Consider the following 19447-nt stretch of genomic DNA (forward strand, 5'->3'; position numbering starts at 1 on the left):
GTGTGCAAGAGATTCATGTTTGTTTGAGAGTCAATCCATGCCTCAGATCTTCATATCATCATGGTTCTTATAATCAGTGGTGTAGACTATCCATAACAATATCAATTTTAGGTTCTCTCCATATCTGGTCAACAATAAATCCTATCTACTCATTTCATTTCATTCATCCATCTTATTCCATTCAAAGACTCCAATTTATCCATCCATCTTCATCCTCCTCCTCTCTTCATCTAGTCCTCTAATCCATTTCGAGAGCACACCCATGTTCTTCCAACTCACATGTCCTCTCGAGGGGGCACACCACTACTTCCTCCTAATCCTTCCTCCTTGTCATTCTTCCTCATCTCATGACTGGGGCATCATGTTACTTACCATTTTCATCCACTATGTTTTATTCTTCTTTGATATAACATCACTTCATGATGCTATATCAAAGAGGGGCAAAATGTAGACACCTAAAATTAATTAAACCAATATTTAATTAATTTAAGCCTGTCAACATAATTAATTAATTTAATTGTGTTATCCTTATTCCTCTTAGAATTAATTAAATACAATTTAATTAATCCTGTGACAATAGTCCAATAATTAATTTATCAAATAAATTAAATTTCTTTCTTATTCCTTCAAAGTCATCTCAAACATTAATTCTTCTAAATCTCTTTTGGTTAATTAATTTTAATTAATTAACCTAATCATGTGATTACTACAAATCACTTTTCCTAATCCCCATTTAGCCTAATTAATTCTTCTAGAATCTCTCTTAATCCCACTTATCACTATTTCACAATTTTATATTCCCTCCATCATGTCACATCAACCTTGAGCCTCTCAAAGAAATTCAAATTTCTTTGAATCCCTCCATCATGTCACATCAACCTTGAGCCTCTCAAAGAAATTCAAATTTCTTTGAATCCCTCCATCATGTCACATCAACATTGAGCCTCTCAGAGATATTCAAATTTCTTTGAATCCCTCAATGCATCCTTATTTTTGAATTTTTAATTCCTTATTTTGAAATTCAGATTTCCTTTCCCCCCTTTTCTCAAGGAATTTTATATTCTTGTTTATTTTCTCAAGGAATCCTTGATCCATGCCTTCCATCTTAAATCAATCTCAACCCTCCATAAGAAAATCAATCTTGGCCCTTCATTGGCCTCCTCCAATCTATAAATTGGAGGATCATTTCCTCACAAAAGGATCCACTTCTTCTCATAGCATTCTCATGCTGCCCATTTTTCTCCTCTCTCTTCTTCCTTCAATCTTCCAATTCAAATCCATCCAAAATCCTATCAAATCCAACATATCTTGTTGAGCACTTGGAGAGAATTCCACACATCCATTAAGGACCAATCCACTCAAGTGAGGAAGGGGTGCATTCTTCACTTCACCGAAGGTCCAATCCAAAGAAGGTAGAATTAGCAAGGTATAAATAGTCATTTTAAGTTTTTATGTGTTTTATGTGTTTGAATACTTTATTTGAAAAGGAGAGCAATCCACATCCACAACAATCAAAGGAGCAAATCAAGTGGAGCATCAAAGGGGTGCATCCTCCACTTCATCAAGCTCAATCTGAGGGAGAGGTGAAAGACAAGGTATAAAGTTGGTTGTTTTCATTCGTATTGTATCATAGTTTGATTTATTTGCATTCTAACCTCCTTTTATCCCTTCATTCTTCTTCCGTCTTTTTCCCCTCTTCATTCTAAAGACAAGGTATAAAGTTGGTTGTTTGCATTCGTATTGTGTCATTGTTTGATAAATTTGCATTCTAACCTCCTTTTGTCCCTCTATTCTTCTACTATCTTTTTCCTCTCTTAAATTATTTTTCTAAATGTAAAAATATTAAAGATTTACTTTATTAGTATAAAAATAATTTTAAAATTATGTATATAAATCTTTAAATAGAAAATAATTCTTAAGTATATTTATGTCTAAAAATAGAATAGATTATACACCTGTTCACAATTTTTCTTTTTCTTTTTTCACTTATGTACCCACTCTCAACTAATGGTTTTTATTTTTTCCCCCTTCATTTTTAGACTTTTTTCATCACCAACAAATTAGGTTGATCAAGATGGGCTTTAAAAGGACATGGATGTGTGATGTTCACTTTTATAACCACTCTCAACTAATGATTTTCATCATTTCTAGACTTTTTCAATCGTCTACAAAATAGATTGATCCAAATGAACTTTAAAAGAACATAGATGTGCAATATTCACAATTTCAATCATTTATGAATTTCTTTTCAATATTCCACAAATGAAAATACTTGTGAATATAGTTAAATACAAATTATTGTTGGGCCACTGCAATCCACACTTAAAATAACCAACTCTTTTATTAAGCTCCACTAAAGAAATCAAATTGAAAAGCCCTAACAATCTTAATAATAATCCCTGCATAACTATTATTGAATTTATTGGTCGATGTACCAGCTGAAAAATACAATAAACAATATAAAAGCTTAGTTGACGAAGGAACACTGACGCCTGATTTGCCCTGCCGTTCCGGTGAGCACTTCGATTTCAGACATCAGTTGAATGGACTTCTTAAAATTTTGGAGAAAACTATCCGTGTTCACCTGCTTATCCACAAACTCTTTGGCGATGGAATTTGTAAGAAGGGCGGAGTCAGACTGAAAGAGTCCTCTGTTTTCTTTCAGATTGCTGAAGTAGTCGTTATCAAAAGCGTTGGAGCTGTTTGGATCCATTTCTACTGTGGTTGTATTGTCCGCAAGGCTGGTGCATTTACTCTTTAAAAATTGAGCGTAGTTGGCATCCAGGGAAGGGTCCATGTCTCCTTTGCCCGTAAAATTATACAATCTGTTGCTGAATAGATTGCAGTGACCGATTCCAATCGTATGTGCACCTATTAAAAATAACAAAAATTCTAATGAATAATTAGAGAAATATATGAAATATATGAAATTTTTACATAGTATTTCTGCTCATTATATACCTGACAGAACAACTAGGTCTGAAATGTTTAACCCTTTGCTTGCAAAAGATGTCTGAAGTTGTGAGAAGTTAAAAAATGGAGAGGGAATATTGTTCAAAGCCTCACTCATAATTGATACCATTCCATCCCTTCGTCCAGTCCTCACCTCCCAGAATGGTCCTCCATTCTGCTCATTATTTCAAATATGAAGTTAGTATTCTCATGATAACATTCAACAATAACTTTATGTATATAAATACAGTGGCCTTTTGTACTCAACCCGTAAGCTCCCTTCTTTTATGAAAGATCAAATATCAAATGAAAAATATCAGTGTTGGCGTTTTTGTTTATTACCGCACAAACGACAGTATCTCGTGCAACCAGTGCGAGAATGTCAGCGCAGGAAACGACGCCTGGACATTTCTTCTCTATTTCTGCTTTCACATCATCAATTACTTCAAATCCACGCAGGCTCAGATTTGGAGTGGCGTCTCGCTCTGCTGGGTTGTTCGCTGTGGAATTCAGAAGCACTGACCCATCGCAACCCTAATTAAGCCACAACACACCCAAACATCAGCCTTGTAATTTACAGTGTCTAAAGATTGATTAGTGACATAGAAAAATAAGAAGAAGCAAACAAATGGGTGGTTTAATGTATTACTGACTCGCACAAAGCAATCATGGAAATGCATGCGTAAGAGAGGAGCCGCAAGAGTTCGATCCTTGGCTATGTGTTTCTCCACCACTGTTTTAACTATGTCCTCAGCAGATGGACAGCTATCACTATAGAAATTATTACTCAGCTCAAATCCCTCACACACAAATACGATTGCAGAAAGCACAGGAAGAAGAAGCCACATGCTCGCCATCTCTGTCTTGTCTTTCGTTCTAGCAATTGTGGATGGAACAAATATTGATTAGCCCTCAATTTATATCCGTAAGGAAGCAAACTATACAAGTGCATTCACTATTAATAATATTATATATTAACTACATGACGTTTTGGCCGCTATGATTGATCATCAGACACTCTGCTTGTTGGGTTCAAAGATCGTTACGGATATGGATCATGCTGATTAAATATAAAAGGGAAGATTTAATATCGTTTACAGGTTTATTTTGTTATTAGGTAGAGCAGCATGATTCTATGTTAAAATCTGTTCAGCTGAGATCTGAAAACAGAGATTCATTTTAACCAAAAAAAATAAAAATTGAAATACAATTTAAATCATGATTTCATAAAATTATTTAATTAAAGATCTTCTGATCAATTATGTTCAATCAATTGAATCAGAATGGAATACCGAAGTTTCGAAAGTATATTCTATTCTCAAATGGGCAACAAGGCAGGGATAATAGGGTATAACTACCAGCCAAACCTGCAACATGGTGTACGCAATCTTAAAAGGAACTGGTTGACTTAATGTATTCTCTTTTCATATAGTAAAAACCTTGTAAAATTGTCTCTATCAAGAGTCTCCAGTGCCAATCAAAATTAAAAAAACAGAAATGTCTCTTTAACAATCATAACCACCTCTAATAATTGTTCACAGTCAACCATACCAGAGGAAGAGGTAGCTTGTATCATTAGTTTTGATTTCACTTAAACAACTAAGAATGATAGTTTTCTTAATAAAAACAATATAACGAAGTTTCTGTTAATTTTCAGGCACGCACTTGGCGAACAACTTATAATCTTCCATTTTGTTTCATGAATTTATTGTTTTCTTCGACAGTCTCTCCTCTCTACAGTTTTCTAGCATGTTAATATTCTCACCTTTCATATTATTATTTTTGATTGGCCATCATGCATAGTGCTCAATATTTAAAATTTTCATATGGTCAATCTGATTTCTATTATAATCAACATATTTTTCTTTATAAAGAATATTTGTATGGCTTAAAACTTGTATCTTTTTTTTTTGTCGATAAAAGCCAAAGTCAGAATAATATATTGATTTTAAAGAGAATTTACACCACAAAATCATAGATTTCTAAAATGGCCCAGTAGGGCCTAAAAACTGTGAAAATAAAGCTACATCCATGAGTATGCATAGAAAAAGAAAACCACATCCAAAGCCCTAAATTTCTTTGGACTTAGAGTGGGATTTGAGTGTTGATTACACTTCATTTATCCTTTTCATAAAACCTCTTAAATCTTTTCAAAATTTATAAGTATAATGCTACGTTAAAGTTTCTATGTAAGTTTAAAATTAACAGAGAAATAAAAAAGAGCCAACTATGAGCTCTGTAGCGGCCACAAAAAAGAACAGACCAGCTAGAAACCTATCTGTTTAATTCTCTCCCCAAGGCATGGGCGGAGGCATCGGGGGACAGCCTCTTCCGAGACCCCTTCGTGGAGGACGACCCCTTCCTTGACCAGAAGCACGACCGTTACTTCGGCCACCACCTCGTCTACTGTGCTCCGCTTGGTGACCCTCTACTTTTGTTTTGGGAGGCAGAACACCATTGAGTCTGGTAAAGTCTAGGAATTCTTCTTCCCTACCCGTGTCCTCGGGATTGTCCCCCAAAAACCTCCATTTTAGAAACTTGAGGGCCATGCCAAAAAAGGCTCTATGCTTTTGTAAGTCCTTTCCCATAAGGTCAAGAAAAAATGGATAGAATTTAATCAGCTCTCCTGGGACATTGAAGAGGATTCTCTCACTCGGACACAGAGCACCAGAGTCATGTCGTGCTTTGTTTAGGACTTCTTGCAATTCAAGAAAGATGTCACTTGGGAAGAGTCTTCTGGTGAGGTTCCAGAATTTCTGCTTATCAAGCTTGAGGTCCATCAGGGAGGTGACAAACTGGGACAAAATGCTCATGTTGTCTCGGGGGTATTCTTCTCTGCTGATATGCCCACTACCAAGAATGAGCTTAACAGCCAGGATGACCGTTGGCTTAGGAAGTAGGAGGAGCCTCTTCAATCTCAGGTCCATGATTTGTCTAAAAGAGAATTGGCGAGTTGAGGCAGAGAGAGAGATGGGGGTATCTGCTCCAAAGCAAGAGATTGGTCTGGGGTAGATGCTCATTATAAACCCAAACGGTTCCTCCCCAAACATCGCGTAGAAAACTGTAGTAGTTTTAGCTTCTATGTAGACGGTTGTAGAGAGAATCTAGTTGATAGTCTTGCGAAGGAAGCCAAATAAAAGCTAATGAGCGTTGTCTTTAACATGCATTTAATGCAAAATGCCTTGCAATGAATTCGCATGCAAAGGTGGAAAGGAATATTTGTCTAACATCATGCCATATCTTCAGGCTAAAAAATCGAGCTCTATCCAATGGACTATGCATGCCTCGTACATGGAATGACGGCAGACCGCAGGCTGCCTTTTCGGGAGGAGAGTGGGAAAATTCGCTATTAGAAGGCCGAAAATGAATGACGTCATAGTTGACGTGACAATTTTAATATTATAAGATGGCAGAAAAGTTTGAATTTGAAGAGATAGCCATTTTGACCAAGCTTGGCGGAAAAGTTTTATGTCTGACGTATGAAAACAAGAATCCACTACTGAGCAATATTGATAAACTCTCTATAGCTTTAACCATGGTTACTGCTGTCCTTCTCCCACCAATGTAAAGAAAGGCCTTTTGCTGCAGTTTTTGAGAGAGAGTCTGCCTCTGTGTTAGCCTCTTTGTAGACATGTTTAGCCTCATATTTCTCTACTTTGACCAAATCCTCAATTATGCTATCCAAAATTGCCTATAGCTGCCAGTCTGGGGTTCTTCATTATTTAATTACATTGATTTCTATCTTTGAGTCTCCCTCTACTATGAGGTTTCTTATCCCATGATTGTGGCAATCAAGTAAGCCTAGGAGCAAATATTTGAATTCTGCTATATTATTGGTATCCGGTGGTAGTGGCATGGCCATCTTTCCAATTACTATTCATGAATGATCTCTAACCACATATCCTATACCTGAAGCACCTAGGTTTCCTTTGGAGGCTCCATCAAAGTTTAGCTTGAACCAACCTTGCGTAGGGGGAGACCACATAGAATCCTTTCTTGGACTAGGTTTTCTCCCAAAGGAAGGGGGAATCTTGATCCCTTGCCAATTATTTCTTATTATATCATCCCAAGAAGAAAAAAAATTGCTAGACTTTGTTGAGAATGCTTGTTTGCAAATTACTGCCTCAACAATTGATGTTTCAATTGAGGATAAAACTGATTCAAATCTTCTTGCTTTGTCATCAAAAAGTCTTCGATTCCTTTCTTTCCAGATTTCCCAAACAAGGCAAGAAGGAGAGATTTCCAGAATCTGACTTAAAGTGCTTTCCTTAGAAGGAAGTGGCCAGCATTGAAAACAAGAGACTATATCATTAGGGAGGGTTGTTATCCACTCCAATTTTGCACAAAGTCATCACCAACATTTTGAAGCAAATGGGTAGTTTAAAAGGAGATGGTCTACATTCTCTTCTTCAGATTTGCATAAAATGCATCTTGAGGGCCCTTCATAGCCCATTTTAGTGAATCTTTCTACTATGAGGATCCTCTTTTTGAAGGCAAACCATGCAAAGATTCTTGATTTTGGGATAATATTGTTGCTTCGAAAGAGTTTTAGTGGAATATCTTGTTCCTCTTATTTTCCAAAGTTTGCTAGAACCTTATAGCCATCTTTAGCATTATATTGTCCTATTTTAGAACAAGCCCATATAAGAGAATCTTTCCCTCTTTTGGGATTAATATCTCTTTCTCTAATGAGGTCTGAAAGCTAGTTGATTTCAACAGTAGGAATAGGCAATCCCTCCAAAAGCTTCAAGCTCCATCTTTGCATGCTAGAATCCCTGTCCAAAACCAAATAATCACTAATTCGGGATCCCCAGTGTTGTTGAAGATAGCGCTTAGTTGTTGGAATATTGAGAGATTTTTTAATGCTTGGATATCCTCCCCATGAGTCTTCCCAAAAAAGGCTATAGGATCCATCATGTATATCCCAAGACAAAGAGTTTGCAATTAAAATTTTGCATGAGACAATGAAGTTCTATGTCCTAGAACCCTTTGGATGAGAATTAGATATTAGGAGGTTTTGAGGATCCCCATCTATAAGGTATTTTGTTGTCATCATCCTTACCCATATTGCTTTGGGGTCCTTAATAAACTTCCAAACTAGTTTACCTCCCAAGGCTTTGTTCTGCAAGTGAAGATTTTTTATTCCTAGACCCCTCATGGACTTGGGTTTGAAGATTTTATGCCATGCAATTAGAACAATTTTTTGTTTTTCTTCAGTGCTTTCCCAGAAGAATTTTCTCATCTTTTTAATGATGAAAGAATTTGCCCTAGCAGTAAGGGATAAAAAGGATAAAAGGTACATGGGTAGAGAAAAAATAACTGCTTGGAGCATTGCCAGCCTACCAACCCATGAGAGCCATTTACCTTTCCAGGAATTAATATTCTGATCCATCTTTAGCTTTAGAGGATCCCAAAGTTTTGAGTTCCTCAATCCTCTACCAATTGGAATGCCCAGGTAAATACAACAAAGGATGCTTGTTTTACAATTCAAAATTCTTTGGATCTTAACCTCTAAGGGGGCAAGGGTGGAGAAGAAGAATTTTTTTATTTTTCTTTGTTGATGATTTGGCTTGAGGCCTTTCCAAAGGATTCCAAAAGCATTTTTAGCTGAGTTTCCTCCTTGATCTTTGTTGCACCCAACATGAGATTATCATCTACAAATTGTTGATGTGTGACTACAAAATTTGTTGTTATTTTAACTCCTTCCAAGAGGTTGCTAGATTGTTTTGATATGATAACCCTCCCTAGAGCTTCCACCATGATGATGTAAATAAATGGAGAAATAGGATCTCCCTTCCAAATGCCCCTTGATGAGGAGAAAAAACCAACTGGCTTCCCATTTACCAAGATTGAGTATTTGGGCATAGAAATGCATTCAAATATCTAGTTGATCCATTTTTTGTCAAACCCAAAAGCCTGCATAATTTTGCATAAGAACTGCCAATCCACATTATCATAAGCCTTTGAAATATATAATTTGACAATCATACTTGGTCTCTTCATATTTTAGAGAGTGTGGATAGCTTCTTGGGAAAAAATGACACCATCTAGAATTGAACCACCAAGGACAAATCTAATATGTTCATCTGATATAATGCAAGCCATACTTAGGGTTTCATTCTATTTTTCATAACCTTTGAGAGAATTTTGTAAACCGTGTTGCAAAGTGAAATACGCTTGAAGTATCCTAATTTAGAATCTCTCCATTTTTGGAATAAGGGCTATAAACATATTGTTGATTTCTTTGAGCAAATTGCTTGATCTTCTTGCCAACTCCAGAGCCTCAACTATATCTTGTCCAAAAATATGCCAGCATTTCTAAAAGAGGTCTGTAGGGAAACCATCTAGGCCAAGATCCTTACTCGAAGGGATGATTAAGAGCTTGAGTTACTTCTTCCAATTAAAATCTCTCATTAAACTTCTTTTTTTGTTCATCTATAATGATCTTTGGATTCAAGGCCAAGAAGTTTCTATGCTCTATAAGATGGGAACCATCTTCATTGTTTAGTAAGCTTGAGTAATATGAGGCTATTTCTCTCTTAATCCCTTCAGGGTCCACTATAGATTGGTTCTGATTGAAATACAACTTTGAGATCCTATTCATGCTTCTATGAATCTTTGTCACATAATGAAAAACTTGGTATTTTTATCACCCATCCGAACCCAATTTTCTCTAGATTTCTGCTTCCAGAAAATTTCTTCTTTACAGAGCATATCCTCATATTCCATGAGAAGCTTCTTTTCTTGATCAAAGGAATCTTGATCCATGCCTTTAGAGATATTTTTTCCATTAAAATCAGCCATCCTCTCTTCTAAAGATTGTTTGGAAGAGAAGATGTTTTTGAAGTGTTGGGAGTTCTATTGCAACAACTTCTGCTTAACATACTTTAGCTTTGAAATGAAGCAATAAAGTTTGGAGCCTTCAAATGTTTCTTCTTTCCACCAGTCTTCTATCAAGGTTAGGAAGTTTGAATCTTTCAATCACATATTCTCAAGTCTGAAGGGATATTTCGAGTTGTCTGAGACCCCTTGAAGGGTTAACATAATGGGAAAGTGATCAGACCTTGAGTAAGCTAGGACCGAGCACTCCAAAGAGAAAGGGAAGGAGCCGAGATCCCACAACCAGAAACATCTATCAATTTTCTCTGAAATTTTGCTAAAAAAAATTCTCCTATTTGTCCACGTAAAAGAACTGTCTCCTGAGTCAATATCTAAAAGCCCATTCTTATCTATCCAATCATTAAAATCTTGTTGAGATTTGCCTAGCCTGATAATGCCTCCCCTTTTATCTGACGAATTTCTAATAGCATTAAAGTCTCTACCTATGATGAGCTATTGATCCAAGAGTTGAGATATGACCCCATCAAGGGTTAACCAAAGGAGTCACCTGTTGTGAGGAGATGTTGGTCCATAAGTGTTGATGATAAAGAAGGATTTATTTGTTTGAAAGTGTGTGATATTTACTAGAAGCCAATTTTTGTTAGAAGCAACACCTTCCACTTAAACTTGAGAAGGCTTCCAGATTATCATTAGACCCCCCGAGGCCCCTTCTAAAGAAACTAAGGATTGAAGAGAAGCTTGAAAAAGAGAGTTGATTCCCAAACCAAAAGATACTGCTTGCTGACAATCTAGCTTAGTTTCTGGAAGGAGGGTGACATCTACAATGACTAAGAGAATCCTTCTCTTAATCACCCTCTATTTGTTAGGGGCATTAAGGCCCCTAACATTCCAAGAAAGGATTTTCATTGTTGTTCAAGAAGGGTATTACCCTTCCCTACTTTCCAAAGGTCTATGATTTTAGATTGGCTATCTGTTGCCCCTTCTTGAGTTCTTTCTTCATTCAAAGATCTGCGACCCTTCTTGGGAGGAGAAAGACCATAATCAGGTTTCACATTTCCATCTATCAACTAGTTTAATCCTAGTTTCCTTTTCTCCTTGATCTTTGAATACATTATAACCAAGGGAGTTTGTAGAACAAGATCCATATCCTCATCATCAATCATATAATCTTGGAGAAGTCTCTGAGTTTTTTAGGTCCAAGCACATTTCCAAATCGGGTGGCATCATAGAAGGCGAAATTAGAAGAGGGTTTGAAAGTTCAGAGGAAATATTAAATCCTTGTTTGGAAGACAGAGTATCTTTGAGTGGGGAATTCGAGCAATCAGGATGCTCCTTTGAGAGGCTCTTCTTGGAGGGAGGCAGGGGGCTAAGAGGCAAAATGGCTTGAGCTCTATCTGAAGAATCCTTTCCATTTGAAGGTAAGAGATAATCTACATCCTCCAGGTCTTCTACTATGTCATTAGTGATAATTTTCTCCTCCTGTAAAATATTAGTTAGGGCCATGAGTTTTCCTTTGCTTGTCTCTATTAAAGCAGGAGCACCCCCTTGTCACTTTCACCTTACTCTATTCCTTCTTTTGGAGGCTTTTCTAGGATTCTGAGAAAAAATATTGAAAACCCCTTGAGATAGAGAAGGGGTTTTCTTTAGGCCAAACAAACTCCTCACAGTCTTGTTGCTTTGAATCTTAACAATCAGAGATAGAATGAGTGGGGCGATGGATGGGGGAGGCTGAGAAGAAGAGGGTGAAAAATAACCTAGAAGAGACTGAGATTTAAGATTCTCAATCAAAGCATCAAAAAGATAAGAGGCCCTTGGGGTTTGAATATGGCATGAGGCAGCAACTACAGGTGATTCTATTGGAGATGCCAATCCTTCCCCATCTCAAGGTTCTTATCGTTATTTTTTAGAACTACAACTGTTTGAAGGGGAGAGAGTGCACCTCTAGAAGAAACCATAGAGTAGTTGAGCATTATTTGGTTTCAAAGGATGCATTTACGAGGAGTCTCCTTCCTCAGCCTTTGAACTTTCTGCTTTCATCTACCAACCTCCGATATTATCTCTAACTCGCTATAAAAGCCCTATTTTAAATCTATTTCCACATAGATATTAGCCACATAACCCTTAAGACCATTTAGGAAGTCTTCCTTAATGCCCACTAGAGATCCTAAAGCATCTCCTATCTTTAGAAAGGCCTCCGGACACCAGAATTCATAAGGTAGACCAACTAAAGAAAGGCATAATGGGGATTTCTGAAATCTGTAATTAGTAGGGTCGAAGCCTAGTTTCTAGTCTAAGAAATAGAAGGTCGAGCCCTGAAAGAAGAGAGGGCTACCATTAATGATGACTTATTTTAGGGTGGAGTCCACACATTCTAAAAAGAAAAAATCATTCTACAAAGGTTTGATTGAGATCATTACTGGGAACGAGGAAGTCCACCAAGACATGATATTATTTCTATCTCGTCGACAACCACACCATTGAGAAAATAAGGCACTCCCCTGAAGGCGGAAAATTTTTGGGTTTAAAGAATCCGAGAGAAGGACAAAAAGATTTCTCCCCATTCCTTTCCTTTTCCATTTTTGGAACTTATGATCGAAAGGAGGGACTTGCTAAGGAGGAAAGGATTTTCCAAAACTTGAAACCCCATCGTCTCTATGACTATCCATCTCTCTAAGACTACTAAAATGAGAATGGAGGCGCCGAGAAGGTGATTGCTTTTGGGAGGGAGAAACCTCTTTGGTCGAAACAAAGTTGGTTTTTCTTGTTTGAAGAGGAATGCTATTTGGACTAGTTGCCACTTTGCTTTCCCAAGATTCCAAGTTAGAGAACTTGGTTGAAACAACATTCTGGTAAGGCTTAGGTCTTGAGTGTCGAGATAGCCCAACTTTACGAGGCATATCATGGTTCTGTCATTTCAAACTCGTTATACTTAGGCCTTTCACATCTCCGTGTGTCTAAAGACTTTGTTCATTTGCTCGCCAAGGGCATGATAAGCTTTGACTCAAGGAGGAGCCCCTCCGATCCAAGCACTGAGGAAGGCCTACCCAATTCCATGCCTGTTGGTTCCTCTAGTTCCACTCCATTTTCCTCTGTGAGCAGTAAATTTTTCGAAATGCAAAGCTAAAATGCTCCACTATAGAACCCTATTGGAACCCTCTTACCCGCCCTTTTTGTTCTAAGATACATATTACTTTGCAACACTTATGATGAAATTTATGAGCAGTAATACTTGTATCTTTTTTTTTAATTAGAATATTTGTATGTCTTTTCACTCTTCTATTTCTATGCAATGCTGCAAAATTTAAATGAAAGAAAGATTGGAATATAATGTATTTTTCAGTTTTATATTTAAATAAGATAAGAAATCTAAATATAAAATTTTAATTTTTTTTTAATCTTTTTTATTTTATAGATAATGTTTTATTTTTTAATATATTTTAAAAGTATTTATATAAAATGTAATATTGTCTTTTGATGTGTCTACTAAAATTTATTAAATTGTTAATTTTTCTTTCATGTAAAAGTAAAAATTATTACTATATAAAATATTTTCTCAAATAAAATATTGGAATGGTACAAAATTTTCATTGCATATGTTTCATTACATCTATTTATTATGTTTTGTAGGTGGCTTTAGGCGAGGATTTTTTAGAATGCTTTGCATATTTTGAAAAAATTAGCTTTGAATGGGAGATCCAACCATCTAGGGCCTTCTCTCCCAACATTGCACTCCTAGATCTCTAAACACTAGAAGCCACTAGTGTCAGGTAAACTAAAAATTTACCATTGTGCTTGTGGCTTTTTTAATAATTTTCTTTAACAATATGGATGATAGGGATGTTGTTTTGTCATTGGGTTGTTGGAAGTGGGGTTCTCATTGCTGGCAATATGTGTTGTCATTGATGTCAACCTAATGTCTAATAGTATATGTTGTTCTATGTATATTGGTCACAAATGGTTTGCAAATATCCACCTCCTTGGTGTCTGATGTTTGCACCTAGTTGGTTGTATTGATACTATTGATAATATTGATGGAAATGATGATATCTTGATGTTCAAACAGGTTGATATATTAATATTAATATTATATTCATGATAGTATAATCAAGATGATGTACAAAATGAGAAGGTGATGTTTTTGGGATACTTTGGTACCTAGAACATTGATGGAGCAAATTGGTATAAGATGTATGCATTGATGTGTGCCTAGAAGAATGCTCTGCATTCCTCCACATTTGTAGATATGGTCTTGTGGACTTGGATATAATGTTGAAACTTGGTGGACATTGCACTCCTATCCTTTTAGGTCCTTGGTGTTGCAGCTGATATGGCTAGTAATTTTTCTTGGCTGACAATATGGTTCTCTATCAGAAGTGGTCTAATAAATGCTCTGCATTTCTTTGCACTGATTTTTTTTTTGTTGTGGCTTGTAGAACATGTTTAGAAATTTCTATGTTGTCCCTCAATTTAATTACTAGATGATGGTGTGGTCTTTAAATTATGTTCTATGTTTAAGTAGATTTATGAAATGAAGTGTTTAGTACCTATTATGTTGTGCTGGTATTATATTGATATGAAGAAGTGAAGGAAGGATTTGAGAATATTGTTGGATGTTTATGGAACATCCTAGTATGATTTGCATAATTTTAGATATTTTTTTTTATAATGCATGATGATTGGAATCCGTATTTTAGGATAATTGCTTTGGTTTGGCTGACTAGTGTTGCTCCTTGGCTTGTGGTGAATCCTTGGATCTCTTTGCTTACTTAAAAATCTGTGTTGCATTGATTTTGGGTTCTACCTAGGCATGTGGGGATCCAAAATACATTTTTTCATTTGGAAGATATGTTTAGGGCCAACCTATGGCATGGTATTTGGTGTATCTACATGTTACCTTGTTGTCAACATTTGGAGGATGATTGATAGTGTGTGAATTGTTCCTACCTCCTTGAAAGAAATGTTAAGATGTTTTAGGTCCTCTGTATCTTGTGGATTGCACCATCTTCACCATAATTTTATTTTGGTGGTCAATTTGATAGAACCTATGCTTGTCCTTTATTCTAGATGACCTAATTAATATTTACAATGAAGATGGTATATATAGAAGATTAAATTGATATTTAAGGCAAGCATGAGTGTGATTATTTGAGTGTAGATGTGTGTTTCAATCAATGTGTGCTATGAATACATGTTTATATCATTTAAAAAAATTAGTTGTGACAAATTCAATGTGTGGTGATTATCATGGAGCTGGTTGCTAAAGATATATATTCAAGGACAACTTCATGTTTGGATATTGTTAGAGGTAGTATTGCTAAATTCCTACTTTTTGTCGATTCATATATTCATTGTGTCCTTCTCTAGAGAAGTGATCTTCAAATTGAAAGATTTGTATCTTACCCTAGGGTTCTCTCTAGTCTATAAGTCCTTTAGGGAGAAATACACTTCCTTGGTAGTGAACCTAAAACTATATTGTAATTTCATTTCATATACCTTGAGTTGACTCTCACTATGGTTTTTCCTTGTTTGGTTTTTCCATATAAATCTATTGTTCTCTTGTGCATGGTGTTTCATTGTTATATCTTATATAAGTGTGTGAGTCATTATCATAGGGGAGGTTTTCCTTTGTGACTTTGATATTAGATGTTATGTATATTAAATTAATTTTATTGGTAATCAAGGGACTTATATGTTTCAAGAGAGAATACATATTAGTCTAGACCTTGATATTTCTTTTCTATTGATGTGTTACATTCCTTGAAGGTATGCTTGAGTCTACTCTTCACTAATCTCATCATGTTGAGACAAGAATCATCAATGAAGCCATAAATGGACTAGTTGAGAGTAGCGTGAGCATACATCATCATTACAATTCTATAATCTTCTTCAATAACCACAATAGTGAAACCTTCCTTGCTTCCACCTTAACATAATTAAGTTCCCTTTTACAAAGCCATCAAAATTAAGTTTGGACCAACTAGGGATGGGGCCAAAGGGTAGCCTTTCTTGAGGCATAATTTTTTTAAGACAAAACGTTAAAGGTATCAGGATTATCCTATCTTTTAGCAATGCTAATGTCAGGAGAGGAAGGGAGCCTTTTAGGCTTGGGAGAAATAACACCTTTGGTATTGTCCTTTATATTATGAGTGATTATATCTACTACCACCTCCCATGAGTTATTTTTGCCTCTAAAAACTCTATTGTTACATTCTCTCTAGAAACCCCAACTAACATGAATGGAATCCTACCTCCAAAGTTCTATTTAGAGAGGATGGGAGAATAATCAAGGTCCATCTCTTAGTAGAATTATTCAAATCTTTTTTTCCAAAACCAAGACATGAGGAATTGACAAGTGATTTTTTCCCTAATTTTATAAGATTAATCACACTGAAAAAGAAGTTGGTCTAAGCTTTCCCAATCCTCCTCAAACATAAAACACCAATTAACTAATTGTATACCTATTTTCTAGAGACTATCTATTGTGAGTACCTTCCTATGTCAAGTCATCTAAAAGAAGACATGCACACTTTAGGCATGGTTTTGGACGACCCATATTTTCATTGAATTGAATTGGTTAGCTCATTTAGGGGATAGGAAGTTATATCCTAATTTTACAGATTAGTTACCATCTTTGGAGTCTATCCACATAGGCATATCCTTATAATTGACTATGTAGAATCTATGTTTGGATATGAAAGTAAGGAACTCTATAATGGCAACATGAAGCAGAGGATCAAACTAATTGGAGTCTAATCTTGAATTGGAAGGTTTTAAGGAGGCATATTAATAGTCTATTACTAAATAGCCCAATCTCCTAGATAGGGCAAACTAAATGGCTAAGAAAACAAGATGAAACTCCAAGGATAAGAAGAAATCCAAGGATCTTCCTAGAATATCATAGTTTCGCCATTATCTATCTACCATAAGATGCACATTATCAAAGTATCTTTACTCTTGAAGAGTTTATTCTATATGTTAGAGAATCTAAGGAGAAAATCATTATGGAGTAAAGAGATCCCTTTCCGACCATTTAAGTACTTGGCTTTCATGATATTCGCCTAGTTAGAGTTGTCCTTGGACCTTAACAAGACTCCAACTACATTTAGTGAGAAGGACCATGTTCATCTTTTTTGTTCTTCTTACGTCTTATCCCTCATTCTTCTTGTGAGAGAAAATCATCTCGTAATCCACTAGGGAGATATGTTGCTTCTTCTCAGTATCTGAACAAACGAAATACCTCTAGATTTTTTTGTCTGACAATGTTGAGGGCATATTGAAAGGGGAAATGAGGTAGATTGGGGAGCTTTGAATAGAGGTCTTAGAAGTTGGAGATTTCCTAGATTACTAAGAAGGACCCTTGACCATCCCTTTAGCTTGTGTTGAATCCTTTCAAGAAGGTTTGTTGAAACAAAGCAGTCAACTTTCCCAGAAGGTAAGGGCCTTCCTAGGTAGGAGGAAGGGAGAAATTAAAGGCATTTCTAGGCTTTTTATGTCTTGCAAATTAGATTGATTGAGATTGTCTATTATAGGTATTAAATTTGCATAATTTTTTATTATTTAAAAATCTTCTTTTAAAGGTTAATTTTAAGGGTGGGGTCTTATATATGAAGTTTTCCATAAGAAAATCAATGGGTGTTGCTAACATATTTTAAGAATATTTTATGAAAGGTTGTTCCAAGAATTTTGTACTAGAGTTAAAACTTCGAAGTTTAAGTTCTGAAAATCGTAGAAGCTAGTAGTCTCATGAATTTCATTACTTTGCATATCAATTGAATAAAACAAATAAATATAAAATTATAAAATTTAAATAAGAATTTAAAATTGCAAATGATTGAGAAATGACAAAAATTGGTAAGACACTTTCTAGCCCCATCTGAAATATATGAATTGTGATTATTAAGTGAAACCCAAAACGAAGATAAATGAACTTCACCGACAAAAACACATTTGTCGCTATGGTTAAATAGAAATTATTGCTGAACAATTGTATTCTGCACTCCCAATAACGCAAACTTTTATTAATCTGAATTAAAAAATCAAATTGAAAAGCCCTTACAATTTTAATTACCCCTCCTTACAAAACAATGCCTGCATAAAGACTTAAATTTATTGGTGGATAGCCGTTAGTTTGCTGGCTATTACAATACGTCTGAGCTTCTTAGTTGACGAAGGAACACTGACTCCTTATTTGCCCTGTCGTTTCCGGTGAGCACTTCGATTTCGGACATCTGTTGAATGGACTTCTAAATTTTGGAGAAAACTATCCGTGTTCACCTGATTATCGACAAATTCTTTGGCGATGGAATTTGTAAGAAGGGCGGAGTCAGACTGAAAGAGTCTTTTGTTTTGTTTCAGATTGCTGAAGTAGTCGTTATCGAAAGCGTTGGAGCTGTTGGGATCCATTTCTACTGTGGTTGTATTGTCCGCGAGGCTGGTGCATTTACTCTTTAACAATTGAGCGTAGTTGGAATCCAGGGAAGGGTCCATGTCTCCTTTGCCCGTAAAATTATACAGTCTGTTGCTGAATAGATTGCAGTGACCAATTCCAATCGTATGCGCACCTATTCATCACAACAACGAAAAATTAACCAAAAAAAGACTTTACAAATTCAAATCCAACAATATCACTAAGATTAGAGTAAAACATATTATTTCTTATATACCTGACAGAACAACTAGGTCTGAAATGTTTATCCCTTTGCTTGCAAATGATGACTGAAGTTGTGAGAAATTAAAAAATGGGGATGGAATATTGTTGGAAGCCTCATTCATAATGGATACCATTCCATCCCTTCACCAGTCCTCACCTCCCAGAATGGTCCTCCGTTCTGTTCATTATTTTCAATATAAAGTTAGTATACTCACAACACTCAACAATCACCATATATATGTTCAGAAATCATTTTCAATATATAGTACGATTAGAAATATCAATTGAAAAATATCAGTGTTGGCGTTTTGTTTATTACCGCACAAACGACAGCATCTCGTGCAACCAGTGCGAGAATATCAGCACATGAAACGACGCCTGGATATTTCTTCTCTATTTGTGCTTTCACCTCATCGATTACTTCAAATCCACGCAGGCTCATGTTTGGAATGGCATCTCGCTCTGCTGCGTTGTTCGCTGTGGAATTCAGAAGCACCGACCCATCGCAAACAAATGGGCGGTTTAATGTATTACTGACTCGCACAAAACAGTCATGGAAATGCATGCGTAAGAGAGGAGCTCCAAGAGTGCGATCCTTGGCTATGTGTTTCTCTACCACTGTTTTAACAATGTCCTCAGCAGATGGACAGCTATCGCCTTAGAAATCATTGCACAGCTCAACTCCCTCACACACAAATACGATTGCAGAAAAGACAACAACAAGAAGAAGCCACATGCTTGTCATTTTTATCTTGTCTTTAATTGTTCTAGCAATTGTGCATGGAACAAATATTGATTAGGTCTTCAATTTATATCCACATAGAAGCAAACTCTACATGTATGTAATCAGCATTAATATTATGTTATAACTACATGACGTTTTGGCTGGTGTGATTGGTCATCAGAAACTCTGTTTGTGGGGATAAAGCTGATTAAGTCTAAATTATATATTTTTTTCAATATAGCATTGCTATGAGAAACAGATCCTTGTTCTCGCCCATTATA

The 19447-nt window shown here is 36.0% G+C and overlaps 1 pseudogene; it reads right to left on the bottom strand.

Annotated features, from left to right (window-relative positions):
* Positions 1-2467: 2467 nt before the first annotated feature.
* LOC131071655 (peroxidase 39-like) lies at positions 2468-19187 on the bottom strand (annotated as a pseudogene).
* Positions 19188-19447: the final 260 nt, after the last annotated feature.

Source organism: Cryptomeria japonica, chromosome 9, assembly GCF_030272615.1.
Source record: "Cryptomeria japonica chromosome 9, Sugi_1.0, whole genome shotgun sequence".
Lineage (NCBI taxonomy): Eukaryota > Viridiplantae > Streptophyta > Pinopsida > Cupressales > Cupressaceae > Cryptomeria > Cryptomeria japonica.